General features: G+C 45.0%; 1 protein-coding gene across 1 annotated transcript in view; it reads right to left on the bottom strand.

Annotated features, from left to right (window-relative positions):
• The window catches only part of SLC44A3 (solute carrier family 44 member 3), a 92,039-nt gene that overhangs the window by 16,198 nt on the left and 59,924 nt on the right, over positions 1-15,917 (bottom strand). The window lies entirely within an intron of this gene.

The following is a 15,917-nucleotide window of genomic DNA, read 5'->3' as shown; positions in this document are numbered from 1 at the left end:
AAAAAAAAAAAGCTTCACAGAAAAACAAAAAAAAAAAAAAGAAAGAATGACAAGGAGCATCAGGATTATATCACTTGGTCTTATGTGTCAAAACATATTGATTTTGGTCAAAATTAAGGGAACTCAGGATTTTTAAGTAGGTACCAAGAATTTTGCAAGATTAGTATTAATTGTCTTCAGGTGGAGTCCTGAAAAGAAGAGGCTTATGAGCTACTTCAATAGGATTCTTCCAGCATCTTTTCAAAATAGGTTACAGCAGTCTAACAGAAACCATTAATGCAGAGTTTAATTAGTGTCTGAACAAAAAGAAGGAAAAATATCACTGTGGATGCATTAAAGTTATGTTATAGTACTTTTTTGAGAAAAGACAGATTATACTGTATTAAAAACATTAGTTAAACTTTCAAAACAAAAGGCAGTCAAGTAGCACTTGATAGTGTATAGCACTTGATAGTGTATAGCACTTGATAGTGTATAGACTAGCACAGCTTACTCTCTGTTACTATTAGTTAAACTTGTTATTCTCCCTAAGATTAACAGTATACAAGAGCCTTTGTGAAAGAGGTATTTGTAGGCCCAAATTTTATTTAAGAATTAGAATGCCTTCTGCTTTGCTTGTGAGTGAAAAAAAATTTGCAGCATCACTGAAGGACAGGATTTTTAATTCAACTTTCCATTTTTTTTTATTATAAAAGAAAATACAGAATTGCCCAGCATAGCTTGTATCGACCTTATATATTCCTGTGATGCCCCATTATGTTCCATAACTTGATCACTAACATCTAGGCACCACGTCCTGCTATAATATGAGATATGACATGACTGTACAATAACATATCTTAACAGGGAATTCACAAAAGCTAATTAAGATGTTTGGTTTAAACATAGTAGCAGAATATTTGTTTTATATGAGTCAAAGGATATCGTTTCAGTTCCTGAAGCACTGGAGAACATGCAAACAATGATGCTCTTTCACTGAATAATTAGCAACAACTGTGTTCCAAGTGGTTCCACAGAGTTTAAAAATAATATCAAGACTGATTTCCACTGCACAGGCTAATACATATACAAGACAGCAGAATGGATACAGACCACTATGTAGAACGCTTGCCTGGATATCTGCTTGTTTCTGTTATTTAAATAAGCAGGTTAGAAAAACAGACTCTTTATTAGATGGTTTCATTTCTACTCTAGGTGCTCCTTTCCCTAACAATGTCTACGCAGGGTATTGGCTAACGTATCTGTTAATCATTTGTAATGCTGCTGGCATGGCATATTTTCCATCAAAAGATCTCAATGCACTTGACAAACTTTGATGATTTATCTCTCTCTTTGACACTACTTCTCTTCAAGTATGCCAAGCATAAAGGCTATGTACTTGATCCTGCTCCACTGAAATGGATATAAGTTTTGCCATTAACTTCAGTGAAAGCAGGATTGGACGCTATTTATGTAACTGGCACAGTCTCTTCTCTTGAATATTTAAAGAGCACTGTGCACTTTTCATTGTACAAATACTATTTCCATCATTCAAATGACAAAACACTTGTCAGCTCCGTTGGGTTGTGAGTACTACCTGGATGAAGATTTGTGGTACTACTAGTAAACAAAGTAGAAACAGACCATGTAAACATTAACTAAATCACCACAACACCCAGCAAACCAGGCACGTAAGTAATAACGTAACATTACAGCAGTAAAAAGGCACAGAGAGACTGAGTCGTTCAAAGTCACAAAAGCAGACAGTGACAGAAGCAGGACTAGAATGCTGAGGTTCCTGGCTTTCACCATGCAGACTAAATCTCCATGGTTTGAACAAATTTATATAGCTAGGAGATAAATATTTGATTTAAAGAGAAATTCCATGCACTTTAATCACATTTCTCTAGTTTATTATACAAACAACGAACTAACGCATTGGTCACATACAAAACCTCAGTCTCTCACTTCAAGTTGCTATGGTCTTAATCCATTAAACTACTTATTCACTTGCCTAATTTTAAGAATATGAAAAATCTCAAGGAACTAAACAGGACTACCTACATGCTTGAAGTTAAGCACACTGCTGGAGGGCTTTTGTTGGAGGGTGGCCACTGTGACAACTGCACTCATGCCTGTACAACTTGAGTTCTGATTGGTACTGTGAAGGTGATTTAAGAAAAACTGCTTATCACATGTGTCTATACATATGTGGATCCAGCAATGCTGACAAATCCTGTAGGACAGGGTCAGCAACCTTTTGGAGGCAAGAGTGCTGAAATTTGACTCTCTCACCTCTATGTATGGTTCCAGTGCTGGTGATACCTTTTAAAGTCACTAATAGTCCTACTTACAATAGCTTCATTAATAAATAAAGATGCAGAACTTTACCATTTAGCTGGTGGTTGGTAGCATTAGCTAGTCCTTTGTGAATCCACAGGGGGCATGGCTTTGACCATGCTCCCAGCTGAATGGGGGGAGGAAAGGTAGGGCTGAGCTCCAGCCCTGCATACCAATGAAAACCAGCTCATGTGCCACTCTTGGCACCCCTGCCGGGAGCTGCAAACCCTGTCGTAGCAGGTACACACCAGATTGTTACAGTGGTGGCTTTTAGGACTCAGTGACCCTCAGTAAGGTACAAATTTATCCTCACTCTCTCATCACTCTGGGAGATGAGGCACATCCACGCTGATTTAATGAGTAATGATGTCACACTCCCATCTCTGAATCCCTTCCTTTTCTCTTTAGCATCTGAGGAAGTGAGCTGTATCTCATGGAAGCTTATGCCCTAATAAATTCCATTGTCTTTAAAGTGCCACCTGACTCCTTGTTTTTGCTGAAACAGACTAACATGGCTACCATTCTGAAACCTGGATAAAACGAGTAAGCTGCACATTGAGAAAAACAATTTTGGCTCAATCCCCTAAAAAGGGGAAGAAGGAAAGTTACTTAAAAGGTAGAACAAAGGAAGCCAGCAGCATTTAAAGAGCAATCCACACAGTAGTAGTGGAGCCAAACGGAAGAAGAGCGAGGGGGTGGAGAGTATAGGATAAAAATTTGAAGTAGGCCATAATATTTGCTAAGAGCCACTGTTCCAAAATGGAATCTGGTAAACTCCCCCCAACCCCAGCCATCTGGGGAGGGCATTCGCAGTTGATGTACAACTCCCTAGGTAGCCACATTCCAGGAAGGGACCCTGTGGGGAGCTTAATTGGACTATAGTTAAAGGGCGACTGACACGATTCCTTCACTAACTTCTGTTTTGATCCTGTATCGCCCACTTGCTTTGATTCTGTAGAGATAACACGAATGATCATGTCCCTATGAAGATGACATCAGGATGCCAGACGAGACATCACTGCTCTACACATCCGTGTATTACAGACGAGATATCACTTTACACATCGATATTGGGGACTGCATTCTTAAAGGACTTGTTGTTTGTAGATAAAATGTTCTGTAAATTGTGCACACAAACTCTTTGTAACTCCCAGATTGTGTGTTAATTCACATGGATTGCTCATTGATTATGCTCATTTCCTTACTGTCTGCTCCTATCCTTTCCTGTCTATCAGATCTCAATATAACCAATCACAACTTGATGCCTGTCAGTGCATTCTGAAACTCAACCAAGTTCAGAATCACTCCGCCAGCTGGTTGTAATAAACCTCTGTTGCTTCACATACAGTATCCAGACTTTATTCCAACAAGAGCACGAGGTCACCCAGCATACAACAGCCTCCTGGGGCAAGGTGTTCTGACCATTTTCCTGAGCCCTGTTGGCCTCAAAGCCTCTAAAAGCCCATAGGACACTCTGACACCAGTCCAAAAGAATGCTCTGACTCCAGTGGGGCAAAAATGCTCTGGAGTGGTGGGGAAACAGAGAGGGGCAAGAATTTAGTTTTTATTGTTTTGTATAAGCTCCCCTCTACTACTTACATAATTAAGTATAAAAGAGAATCAATGGGTTAGAAGTGCAGACTCTGTATGCATGTGAACTGCTTCACAGCTGCGACATCGTCCTTAGAAGCTTAAAATATGAACCAGCAGTTTAACCCTTTGGGACGGAGGAGGAATGTTAAACTCAAGGTAGCTTGAGGGATCGCCACTGCACCCGGAGGGGTCAGGCAGCAGGACAGCAAGCTACAGATCACAAAGAGGTGCCAGATGGAAGGTCTGAGCCCCGAGAATGTGTCTAGGGATCCAGAAATGGAGAAGTGGCTAGATTCCAGTCATACTCCAGTGGCTTAACACATGCACAGGAATCTAGTGCAAAAGAGGCTGGGATTTCCCTCACAACAGTACTAGTGAATGGCTAAAAAGGAGCACTTGCTAGGATCTGCAACAGCCACTAGCAACCAACACAGAGAGACAAGAGCTAAATCAGTGACCTCAAACTGAGCAGTCACTATATCTGCAAACCAGACATGCTCTTTTGGGACATCCATACAATGCTCAGTCTCACACCTATTTGGAAAGAACAGCCTAGATCCTAAGTCAAAAGGAACAATTCTAACATGTTACAAAGTTTAAAATGTTCCATGTTTCCTAGTTATCAGGAGTATGGACCAACTCATTTTCTTTCAGGGAAAGATGTATTTGCTGAGTAAGAAACAGTAAACCCAAGTTAATTCAGACCATGCTTTCATTTGGAAACAGACAATTTAAATACATTTTTCAATACATTTTAAACTTTTACCATAGTCACTAGATTCTGTTTAACACACAGTGATTTTTCCATTCGCACAATCCTTCCCAAAGCTATAAGCAAGTAGTTATGATATTAGAGCTTTACCTTAAGTCAGAAAGCCTGGGATGCACTAGATAAGATACAACTTCTTGCCTGCACTTAAAAGAGTTTATGTACCACTACCACCTTCATGAAGAACACAGCCCTCTCTTCTTTGAAGCCTGGGAACCAGACATATTTCTTAGTACCAAGACAGATAAACAAGGAATGTGAATGTTTACATATTTTCTAATACCACACTCAGCTAGAAAACTATTTAGAAAAAAACATCCTTCTGTACTTCACAACACAGAATGTCAAGGGTCTTGGAAAAATTGACCTGCTAGCTTCATGAGAAAAGCAATGTGGCAGAGATCCAGGCCGTAAATTCCTATTTGTTGAGAATAATCGCTACTTTGTATAACAGCTGAACGCAGTCCTCCATTGAAGGACTGGCTATAACAAAATGAGCTCAGTGAAAAAGAATTGCTATGGCAACAGAGACATCTGAAGAAAAGAAGCCAAAACCAAGCTAGTCAGATATCCCACTTCAGCTTCTGCCCAGAATGACCAGCTCTTTTACTCCCTGCAATGGAGACGCAGACTCTAGAAGGCTGGCCTGCAATGTGCCATAGGGACACACTCAGAGAATGAAAGCTGGAGAAGGGTTGAGGCACCAGGGATGGGGGCTCCACAGCTTCCTGATGAGTGGGAGTGGAGTATGGGGGTGGCATAACCTCCCAGCAGTGGGGCACCAGGGAATGAAGAGGCTGCCCCATGGCAGAGCTCACCAGCAGTGGGGGCTGCCTCTGTGGGGTGCCAGGGAATGGGGCAGCTGCCCAGCAGAGGAGCTCCCTGGCAGCGGGACACTTCAAGACATCAGGTGCCAATCAACAGGAGTCCCACAAAACACAGGACAATTAGCCCATTTCCTTAGTCATGACGCCTGTGAGACAGCTTAAATAAGGGACTCTCCTGGGGAAAATGGGATGGATGGTCACCCTAAGATGATGCCATGTCATGCTGCCTTTGAACAGAGCAGTGGTTCCCAACCTTTTCCAGATGGGGACCCATTTTGACAATTTAGGAAGACTTGGTGACCCACAGCGATTCATAAATGGCGGAGGGGAGGGGAGCAGAGCCATAACTAGCTAATTTTGTGCCTGAGGCAAGAATATAAAATTGTGCCCCCTCATGTTTATGTTCATAATAGTTATTTCATAGAAAAGGGGAAATACATTAATAAAACAATAACACTACATTTACTATAGTTAGTCAGAGTTTTGGTGGTGGAAAGACACATCCCCAAACTGCTCCTGTCGTCTTAAACCCCACAATCAGGGGCATGGGGAGTCACACTCAGGGGCTAGGAGTCACTCAGGGGCTGCAGGGGGCTATGAGAGTCACACAGGCTGGAGGGGGCTAAGGTTGTCTCACTCAGGGGCTAGGAGTCACTTGGGCACAAGGGGAGAGACACACAGTAGCTGTAAGGGCCTAAGAGCCACACTCGGGATAGGAGAGTCACATTCAGAGGCTCCAGGGGCTAAGGGTCTCTCACTCAGGGGCAAGAGGAGTCACGCTCAGGGGCTGCAAGGGGGCTAAAGGTGTCACACTCCTGGGCTAGGAGTCACTCACAGGCTGGAGGAAGTTAGGGGAGGCACAGGGGCCCCCGTGGCTGTGCCAGTCACCTGAGTACAGGGGGAACCCCAACCCCCACAGCTGGAAGTTGGTTGGGGCGCAGAGCCCCAGCTGGCAGCACCAGCTACAGGAACCCTTCTGGAGTCTGTGGGGACCCCATCTCCTGCAGAGGCTGAAAGCCAGGGAGCTGATCAGCTCTGCCCTCCCTTCCAATCTCGGACTCAGGCCTGCCCCCTTTACCTAAGCTGGGTGCTGCTCCTCAGGTACGCAATTCTCTGCCCTGCAGCTGAAATAGTTTTCAATTTAATTGATTGGTTTAACTGCCTGACAGCTGCTAATCAAATTAATTTGAGAACCACTTCAGGAGTGTAAATGGCTTCTTAATAGCCACATGTGGAGCTGCCCAGCCCAGCCAGCAACCCTTTGGAAATGTAATGGCGACCCATGTTTGCGTCCCGACTCATAAGCTGGGAAACCCTGGAATAGAAGGAGGGAACAGAGCAACACAAGACCTATAAGAACTGCAACAAGGAGGAAATGATGGACTTCTTCAGTGAACAGGAAAATGTCATCTCAAGGTCTCAAGAAGTTAAAAAGAGCTACTCATCCAAAGGGCTGTATTAAAACAACACCAGGCCACCCAATATTGCAGCCTTCCAAAAACTTCCCTAATGTGCTCGTCACAGCCACACCTTTCTCAACTCCTTGATCTTCAAACTCTTTCCATCTTTGAATCCTTGCCCTGGTAAAGGAACTGCTCATGCTCATCCATTGTCACCTTCTTCTTTTCCATGCATGCATTCTAGTCACCCCCTGGCTATCAACAAGACACTGGTACTAGCAGCGCACACACCTGTCTCCTTCAGCAACTCACCGCTGCATCTGAGTTTCCTTTCAGCCATGGGATCTAATCATAAGGATCCTACCTCTATCAATCCCCGTAGCCATAATATATTTCTATATTACTTACTGACCAGTTTTCTGTAGTTAGTGTTACACTGATTTTCATTGGAATGTTCTCGAATAACCCTACTCTGAGCACAGCTCAGGAATTACCCTTCTGAAAAGCACTGTTTCTGAATTGTTTGGCACCTGCTTCCTTGTTTTAAAAAGGAAGTTCCATTTGGCAGGCACTAAGGGCCATTCACAGACCACAGTCCAACACAGGGTCAAGCCTATGCACTACACTGGCTAGTAACAGACAGTTTTTTAGGAGGTCAAAAATTTAGTTTAACCTGCATCAATGGAAACATAGACCAACACAGTACAATTGTTCTCTGTTCCATACGTGGTAAACCATATAATAGAATATATGAAGACTGAAGGAATTTTTATTTCGTATTGAGGCATTCATAAAGGACCTCAGGAAAAGCAAAATTTTTAAATTGAAATTCATTTTCTCAGTTGACTGAGACGCCTGAAAAATCTAGCCTACCATCTAGTGACAAATCTGACTAACATTTAAACAGTATTTCTGGAGGGAGGACAGGAAGAGGTGTTTGATAGGGTACAATAGTAAGAATGTTTGGCAGTCTGCACGAGAGAATGTATTTACATTACTGTTTCTGGATTTTGTTTGCATCCACATCACTTTTGCACATGGTATTTTAATCCCATGACCACAAAGCTGTTGACAGACAAATCCAAAAGTTTAAATTACAGAAAAAAGCCTACAAGTAGACATGAATCTGATTGTTAATCAGGGCTACTATTACTTTTATATGTGTACACTAAGGCTACATCTACACGTGAACGCTACATCGAAATAGGCTATTTCGATGAATAATGTCTACACGTCCTCCAGGGCTGGCAATGTCGACGTTCAACATCAACGTTGCGCAGCACCACATCGAAATAGGCACTGCGAGGGAACGTCTACAAGCCAAAGTAGCACACATCGAAATAAAGGTGCCAGGCACAGCTGCAGACAAGGTCACAGGGCGGACTCAACAGCAAGCCGCTCCCTTAAAGGGCTCCTCCCAGACACAGTTGCACTAAACAACACAAGATCCACAGAGCCGACAACTGGTTGCAGACCCTGTGCATGCAGCATGGATCCCCAGCTGCAGCAGCAGCAGCCAGAAGCCCTGGGCTAAGGGCTGCTGCACACGGTGACCGTAGAGCCCCGCAGGGGCTGGAGAGAGAGAGTCTCTCAACCCCTCAGCTGATGGCCGCCATGGAGGACCCCGCAATTTCGATGTTGCGGGACGCGCAACAACTACACGGTCCCTACTTCAACGTTGAACATCGAAGTAGGGCGCTATTCCTGTCCCCTCATGGGGTTAGCGGCTTCGACGTCTCGCTGCTTAACGTTGATGTTAACATCAAAATAGCGCCCAACACGTGTAGCCGTGACGGGCGCTATTTCGAAGTTAGTGCCGCTACTTCGAAGTAGCGTGCACATGTAGACACAGTATAAGACAGTTAAAATAATTTCATAACTTTGGTGAATTTCAGTACCAATAAATACTGAGCCATAACCTTAGCTATTATCACTAATGGCCACCGCTCAGTTCTGCATGCTTTTGCAGCCTCAAATTCATGGTGCCACTCGGAACAAAGAAACCACATTCTTCTCAGCAATTCCTACAGAAATCTATGTGCTGCCCTTTGGAATGGGTGCTTGCCAGTTGGCTGAAGATCAACTCAAACTGGACACAGAAAAGCAAAATTATATGTCTGATGATTTACTGTAAAATAAATATACTGGAACAAGACTAAGGAAGGAGAGATATCTTTAAATAACCAAAGTTCAGGCTCTGACACAACAATTTAAAAGAGGAGACAGAAATTGTGACTATCAAACCAAAAATGGGGATTATTTTTAAGGAAGAGAAATTTCAGTCCACCAGATTTTACTTGAGACAATATGGATAGGAGTAGCTGGGCCTTACTGAAACCATAAATGCAAGATGATAAAAAAACTAAGACAAGTCTAAGTAACATTGACAAACAGAAGGATCATGATTTTGTATTCATAATATACCTTTCATCCAGATAGATCCCAGAGAACTTTACTAATGGAACACACACAAATCACTTTGCCCATGACCGAAATACAGCAGTTTAGGGGTGAACTGTTTAAAATAGTAGCACTATGCCACAGGACAGGATCCAGCTAAAAGTATGGAGAGAATTTAGGCAGGCAAATGTAATTACCCAAAGTGCACTTCAAACGGGATGTTGGGCTAACACTCCTGCTTGTGCAGAAAGTGTCATATCCTTCGTAACTATCATCAACCACTGCAACAGAACTCCACAGTCGGCACATGTTATAACTATTGGTGACTAAGACGCAACCCAGGTAATGGCAGGATGTCTTTTACGGTATGTCTACACTGCAAGTAAAACCTACTGCTGGACCAAGGGGCTGTTTAACTGTGGTGCAGATATTCAGGCACAATCTGCTGCCTCTGCTCGTGGACCCTCCCACCACGCAGGGTATGAGAGCCTGAACAAGTACAGCAAACCCTTGAAATGCGCAATTGCGAGTTGTGTTTAACTCACATTTAAGCACAACTCAGAATCTTGTTCCCCCAGGCCCTGGCTCAACCTCTCCCCCACCCCCCCGGCCCCAGTTTAAACAACCCTCGGCCCAAGCCCCCCACCCCCCAGCGGCACAGCACCCGCTTACCCCCTCCCCGCACGTTGCTCTGGCTCAATCCCCCGATCCAGTTCAACCCCCCATGCATGACCCCAGATCGCCTCTCCTCCCCCCCAACCCCATGTGTCTGGCTCCAGCTCAACTCCACCCCCTGCAGCCCTAACCCACCCTAGGCTTAACCCCTCTGCCCCCCTCCCCAACCTACCACCAGGCTTAACCCTCCCCAACTGCCCCCCCCAACCCAGGACTTACCTCTCAAAAGGAGATCCCTGGCTGCAGAACGTGTTCTGCCAGGGAAAAAGTTGCCCCTCCCAACTTTACGTGAAGTTCGAGTGAAGATGCGTGGGAACGCAACTCATCCGTAACTCGAGGGACTACAGTACGTTGCAATTAAACAGGCCTGTAGGTTGAACCCCATGAACCCAAGTCAGCTAGTGTGGACCACCAACAGGATTTTAATTGCAGTGTACACATCTCCTTAAGCATCTCTTGACCCAGATCATTTGAGATCTGAATAGGACTCAGCTGAGTGATTTCAGATTACGATTTACCTGAAGGAAGCTGTGTTCGAACTGAGCCAGGTGGGGATGGACAGACATAACCATATACCAGCTGTTTTCAAGCCTAGAACCTGATATTTTGAGTTAGTAAACTACAGGCAGAAGAGTGGAGACAAAGCAGTGCAGACCATGCTGGAAATTCACAGATGGAACATTTACACAGTGAACAGACCTTAAAGAGAAAGTTTAAGGCAGCGAGGGACAACCCAAGCTAGCGAGTGGGCTGCATGAGTGGCCTTACTTCATCCAAGTGGCCCGCAAGATTGTTGTAACCAAGATGGTCTCCTGGGATAGAGCAGATTTGCTAACTGCGCTTGCATACCTAGGCTTTATCGGATGTACTGACTGAACTGTAGCAACACTTTGACTGGATGCAGAAGGAGCACATGATTCTCACACTCATATGCAATCAGCACACACCTCATTTCACATGCTCTTGCTTTAGGTGTGTGTCACTTTTGTAATACTGGTAAGAAAAAAATATGCAGGCAAAGCACATCAGAACTTGGCAATCCTGTGCATGTGCATCGCTAAACAAAATGTGTTGTGGGCCATACACAGAACTCCAATGAGCTGCAGTTTGCTCACCACTAGTATAAAAGGTTTTGGACTATACTATATAAGTAAAAAGGAAAGAAAAACAGAGTAAGAAGCCTAAATGGATCCATGCTTGAACACCACGTTGTAACAGATTATTAAGGGGGATCACCATGCATCAAGACAGTTAAAATAACACAATAAAATACCCCACTGTTAGCAATGGGCTAATTCTCCACCTCAAAAAGATGCACAAGACAATCAGGGCCCAAGTTTAAAATCTGATCTCATAGACAGTGTATCTAGTGGCACATTGGCCTGTGATAACACAACGTGCCACTGGGTTAATACTGTCTCACAGATTCGAGTACTACAATCTCAATCCCCAAGATTACCTCCTGTAATACTGCAAGTTTCCAGTCCAAGAACTGACACGTTCAACCCTGATTAGCCTGTGAGGTCAGAATCTGAGGAGGAATTGAATCTGAATGACTCAAAGACAGGAAGAAGAAGAAAATATCAGTGTTAGAATATTGGAGAGAGATTCCTAATCACATTTTTAAATGTGGTCTCTTCCCAACTATCAGAGTTCTTAATGGATTTCTTTCCAGAATTCTCACGTAATGATGCACTTACTAAGGGAATATTAATCACTGATGAACAACATTGGTACAACGGACAACACAGATTGGAAAATATCAGTACACACAATAATTCTAGAAAAGTGGTTCTCAACCTTTTTGGCCTGTGGCCCACTCCACTCTGTGGACCACCAGCCAAACACCCATGATGACTAAATGCCTTTGTTTATCTCTAAATACTTTAAACCCTAAATTATTCATAGAAGGCTACCGGAACTATAATATAAGTGAGTGCATAGAATAGGTAAGAAAACAAAATAAAAAGATTAAACTCTTTAACACATTAGTTTACCAAACTTCGTTTTAAATAAAAGAAAAATATTAATTTATGCTCCCCAAAAAAGTTTTCAACCTTGTCTTTATTTATGGCAGGCTGGGGAACCTTTTTTGGATTGAGGCCACACAAGTGAGAGGCAACCCCCTCAAAAAACAACCCTTAGTGACGTGTCCCGCAGCTATAATACCTCACTCCCCTGGCACTCCAGCTCCACAGCAGAGGAAGCGAGAGAGAGGGGAGTGAGAGGAAGCAGGAAGGACCAAGACTCAGGGTTTCCCATTGTCCAGATTAACTTTTTGGGAGTCCCAGGGTCAGTAGATTTTGTAAACCACCCATAATCTGGGCTGAGGCCAAAAATGAGGGGTTCAATATGCAGGAGAGGGATACTAGGGAGTGGGCTAGGGAGGTGGTGAGCATGGGGGTTTAGGTGGGAGGTAGGTTGCTGCAGCAGGCTGGGAGCTGAGGTCTGGCTGGAAGGGTGCAGAAGCAGGTTGAGTGTCGGGTGTCTGGAAGGGAGGGAGGATTCAAGAATGAGCTGAGGTCTGGCTGGAAGGGTGCAGAAGCAGGCTGAGTGTCGGGTGTCTGGAAGGGAGGGAGGATTCAAGAATGAGCTGGGGCTGGATATTTGGCCAGGGCTGGGGGATGGAGGAGTGGAAGGGGGATGCCATAGCGAGAGGGTGCAGGAGCAGACTGCAGATGGGTGAGGGGTCTGGGCAGGAGAAGGGTGGAGGAACAAAGTGGGGTAGGGGTCTGAGAGAAAGGAGGGTGTAGAAGTGGTCTGGGGGTGGGAGAGCTGAGCGGGAGCAGGGTGTGACAGCAGACCGAGGGTGAGATACAGCTGGGCAGGGGGGGCATACAGGAGCAGCCTGGGGGTGAGGGTCTGAGCAACAGGGAGGTGCAGAAGAGGACGGGATGTGGGGGTCTGAGTGCAAAGAGGGTGCAAGAGCAGAGTGGAAGTGGGAGAGCTGGGTAGGAGGGAGGTGCAGAAGCAGGATGTGGGTGGGAGAGCTGCATGGGAGGAGGATGCAGAAGTGGACTGGAGGTGAGAAAGCTGGGTGAGAAGGGGCGCGCAGGAACAAACTGAGGATGGGAGAGCCAAGTGGAAGGGTTGCAGAAACAGGCTGGGGCATGGGGGGCATGTCATGGGGGTGCAGGGGCTGGCCATGAGGAGGGTGGGGAGCACTTACCTTGGTTCTGCGCTCCACACTGCTTCTAGGCACTGCTCTCTGCTGCTCCCATTGGCCGAAATCTGGACAATGGAAGCAGCAGAAAAACCCTCCCACAAGCGATTTCTGGTGCTGTGTTCCCCCAGATGCGGGGGTGGGGGCAGGGGATGGCAGCACACAGAGCCACACTTCTCCCGCCTGCACAACAGAACCAGCCTGCAGGGCTCAAGCCCCCATACCTGCAGCAGGAAGCTGATGCTGGGCAAGAACTTTGCAGGGGGCAGAGGCAGCGTCTGGCCAGAGTTCCAGCATGGGCTCCCTGCTTTGGGGGGTGGGGGGAGGCAGGAGCCCTGAGCCTTGTGGCCCACCTGCAAAGCAGCCACCAACCACTAATGGGGCAGTTTGAGAACCAGTGCTCTAGGACCAATGACAACTATCCTACATTTGAGTAACTTACTACTTGGAAAACAAAATTCTGAAAAATATTAAAAGCCTTAAGGGAATATACATCCCGGTCAATTTTTTCAAAATGCGTTTAACCTAAGACTGAGTTCAAGAACTAGACAGGAGACCTCCTTTTCAGAAGTGAAGAGCAGTCTGCAACTCCCACCGATTTCTATCAGAAAAATGTAATGCTCGGCACTCTGGAAAAATCAAGTCACTTATTCAGGTGGCTAAATATGAGCTTGTATTTTTGAAAATCTGTCACAGATTTTGCAAACCTGAAGCCTGGTTCATATTTACTTATCCACCACCCAAAAGCATCGTATGTCCTTGGACGTGAGGTAGGGATCAGACAAATAGATTTGTGTATTATACATAAATAAACCATGAATCAGGGATGGGGAATCTTTTTCAGGTTGGGGGCTACGTAAAAGTCAGAAGAAAAAGACCCTAACCATCTTCATTGACTTGGCCCCCAAATGAAACACCTCACTCCCCTCACATTCCAGCCCCAGATGCAGGGGACAGAGAAGGAGGGACTTGGGTGGGACCAAAAATGGGGTGTTCAGGGTCCAGCATGTGGGAGGAGTCAGCTTTAGGACCTGGGCAGGAACGAAGGGTGCAGGAGAGGGATGGGGTGGGTGTTTGGGGTCTGAAGGAGTGAGGGTGCATGAAGAAGCTGAGGGTGGAAGGGATGCAGAAGCAGACCGAAGGTGGGAGGGCTGGGTGGGAGTAGGCTGAGGGTGTGGGTGATGCGGTTGGGGTGCTTATCCCACACAGCTCCCCTGACACGCCCCAGAAGCCACCTGGCCAATCGGCGTGGCTGGGGAAACCAGAGGGAGGGAGGACAGAGGGAGGAGCAGCAGCATGTGCAGCTGCTTCCTGTCTTCTCCCGCCTCCAGTCGGAGCCCACGGGCCAGTTCTGGCCATGGCTTGCCTGATTCTAGTCTACAAGGCTCAGGTCTCCACACCCTCTTACCCTGCTGTGGGCAGATGCTCGTGAGTGGAGACATGAGCCTCAGGGGCCAGATACAGCCAAGCCAGGGGCCAGATTCAAAACACGGGCCAGGGGTTCCCCACCCCTGCCATAAACCTTTTGCTTTCTTCTCTAGCCTTCTCCCCTATGCTACTGCTCTGGCTCACAGGGCTGGAACCATGGTAATTTTTGCCAAAAACCTTTCCAAGCATTTATTTAACAGGCCCAGTATTATTATCTTGAATTTATCCTTTTTTTCCCCCCTAAAATATCTGTTTTTACTACAGTTGCCAAAGAAAACAACAGGAAATCTTCTAACAAAGTAGGAACTAAAAACCCAAGCCTTTGACCCAACAACAAGCATTACAATAATTAGGTATTCTTGTAGCAAATACATAAACAACATACAACAGCAGCTGGAGAAAGCAAACATTTTTATGTTGGCTATCTTCTTTGAAGGGCAGGAAGCCAAGGTGAAGGGTGACAATAACATGCTTGGAGTCCAAACTAACTCCAAGTTTCTTAACCAAGTCAGTGACCATGAGATCCATCCCAGAATGTAATCTGGGAAAGTTCATCCCACGGAAATAATGATTTTGTTGAAAGAATTTAACGTGGTCTGGATTGAAACATATCTTGTTTCTTTCAAGCCATTCAGCATCCATTTTCACTTATGCAGACGCTTTAAAACTGTAAAGTGCAGCTCTACAAGAATCTCATTTAAGAATGATCAAAACTTAATTTGTACTGTCCAATGGCTTCGGCAGAACTGTATCACACCAAGTAGCAGAGAGAACTGAAATGAAACTAGAACCCTGAAGAAAACCAGACATAACCTGTAGGGTGAAAATCTTCTTACTGTTTCCACTCTAATGGCAAAGGATGTCAGAGCCTTCACATATGATGAAGGGATATTGTAAAAAAATTGAAGAAAAAAGGTATGACAAGGATGGAGATGAAACTGGAAAAAAATGTGGAAAAGGGATCAAGACGGAAAGATTGTGAGTCGAGTATTTGAACACTGATATTATGTAGGAGGTCAGTAATTTCCAATAAAATCACTTTGGAAAATAACAGTTACAGCTGCCCATCCTAGCAACGGAATGCTGTATTTTGTCGTTGTCCATTTTGGTTTATAATCCAGACATAGTAATACTGAAAATAAGGCCTCTAGATATTGTTTGTCATACAGGCACAATAAGAAGAAAGAAGCCACACAGTTTCCATAACCCAGCAGGAAGCTGGGCATCATATTCAATTAGACTTCTTGCTGCCTTGAGAACCTCCATTTGGGCCCCCTGCATCTCAATTGCCTGACACCTGCCTCACAGAGCCACCTGGCTTTCTAACCTTTGAAGAAGGGAAT

This window comes from Carettochelys insculpta, chromosome 9 (genome assembly GCF_033958435.1).
Source record: "Carettochelys insculpta isolate YL-2023 chromosome 9, ASM3395843v1, whole genome shotgun sequence".
Taxonomy (NCBI): domain Eukaryota; kingdom Metazoa; phylum Chordata; order Testudines; family Carettochelyidae; genus Carettochelys; species Carettochelys insculpta.
This window is presented reverse-complemented; position numbering and strand designations above follow the sequence as displayed.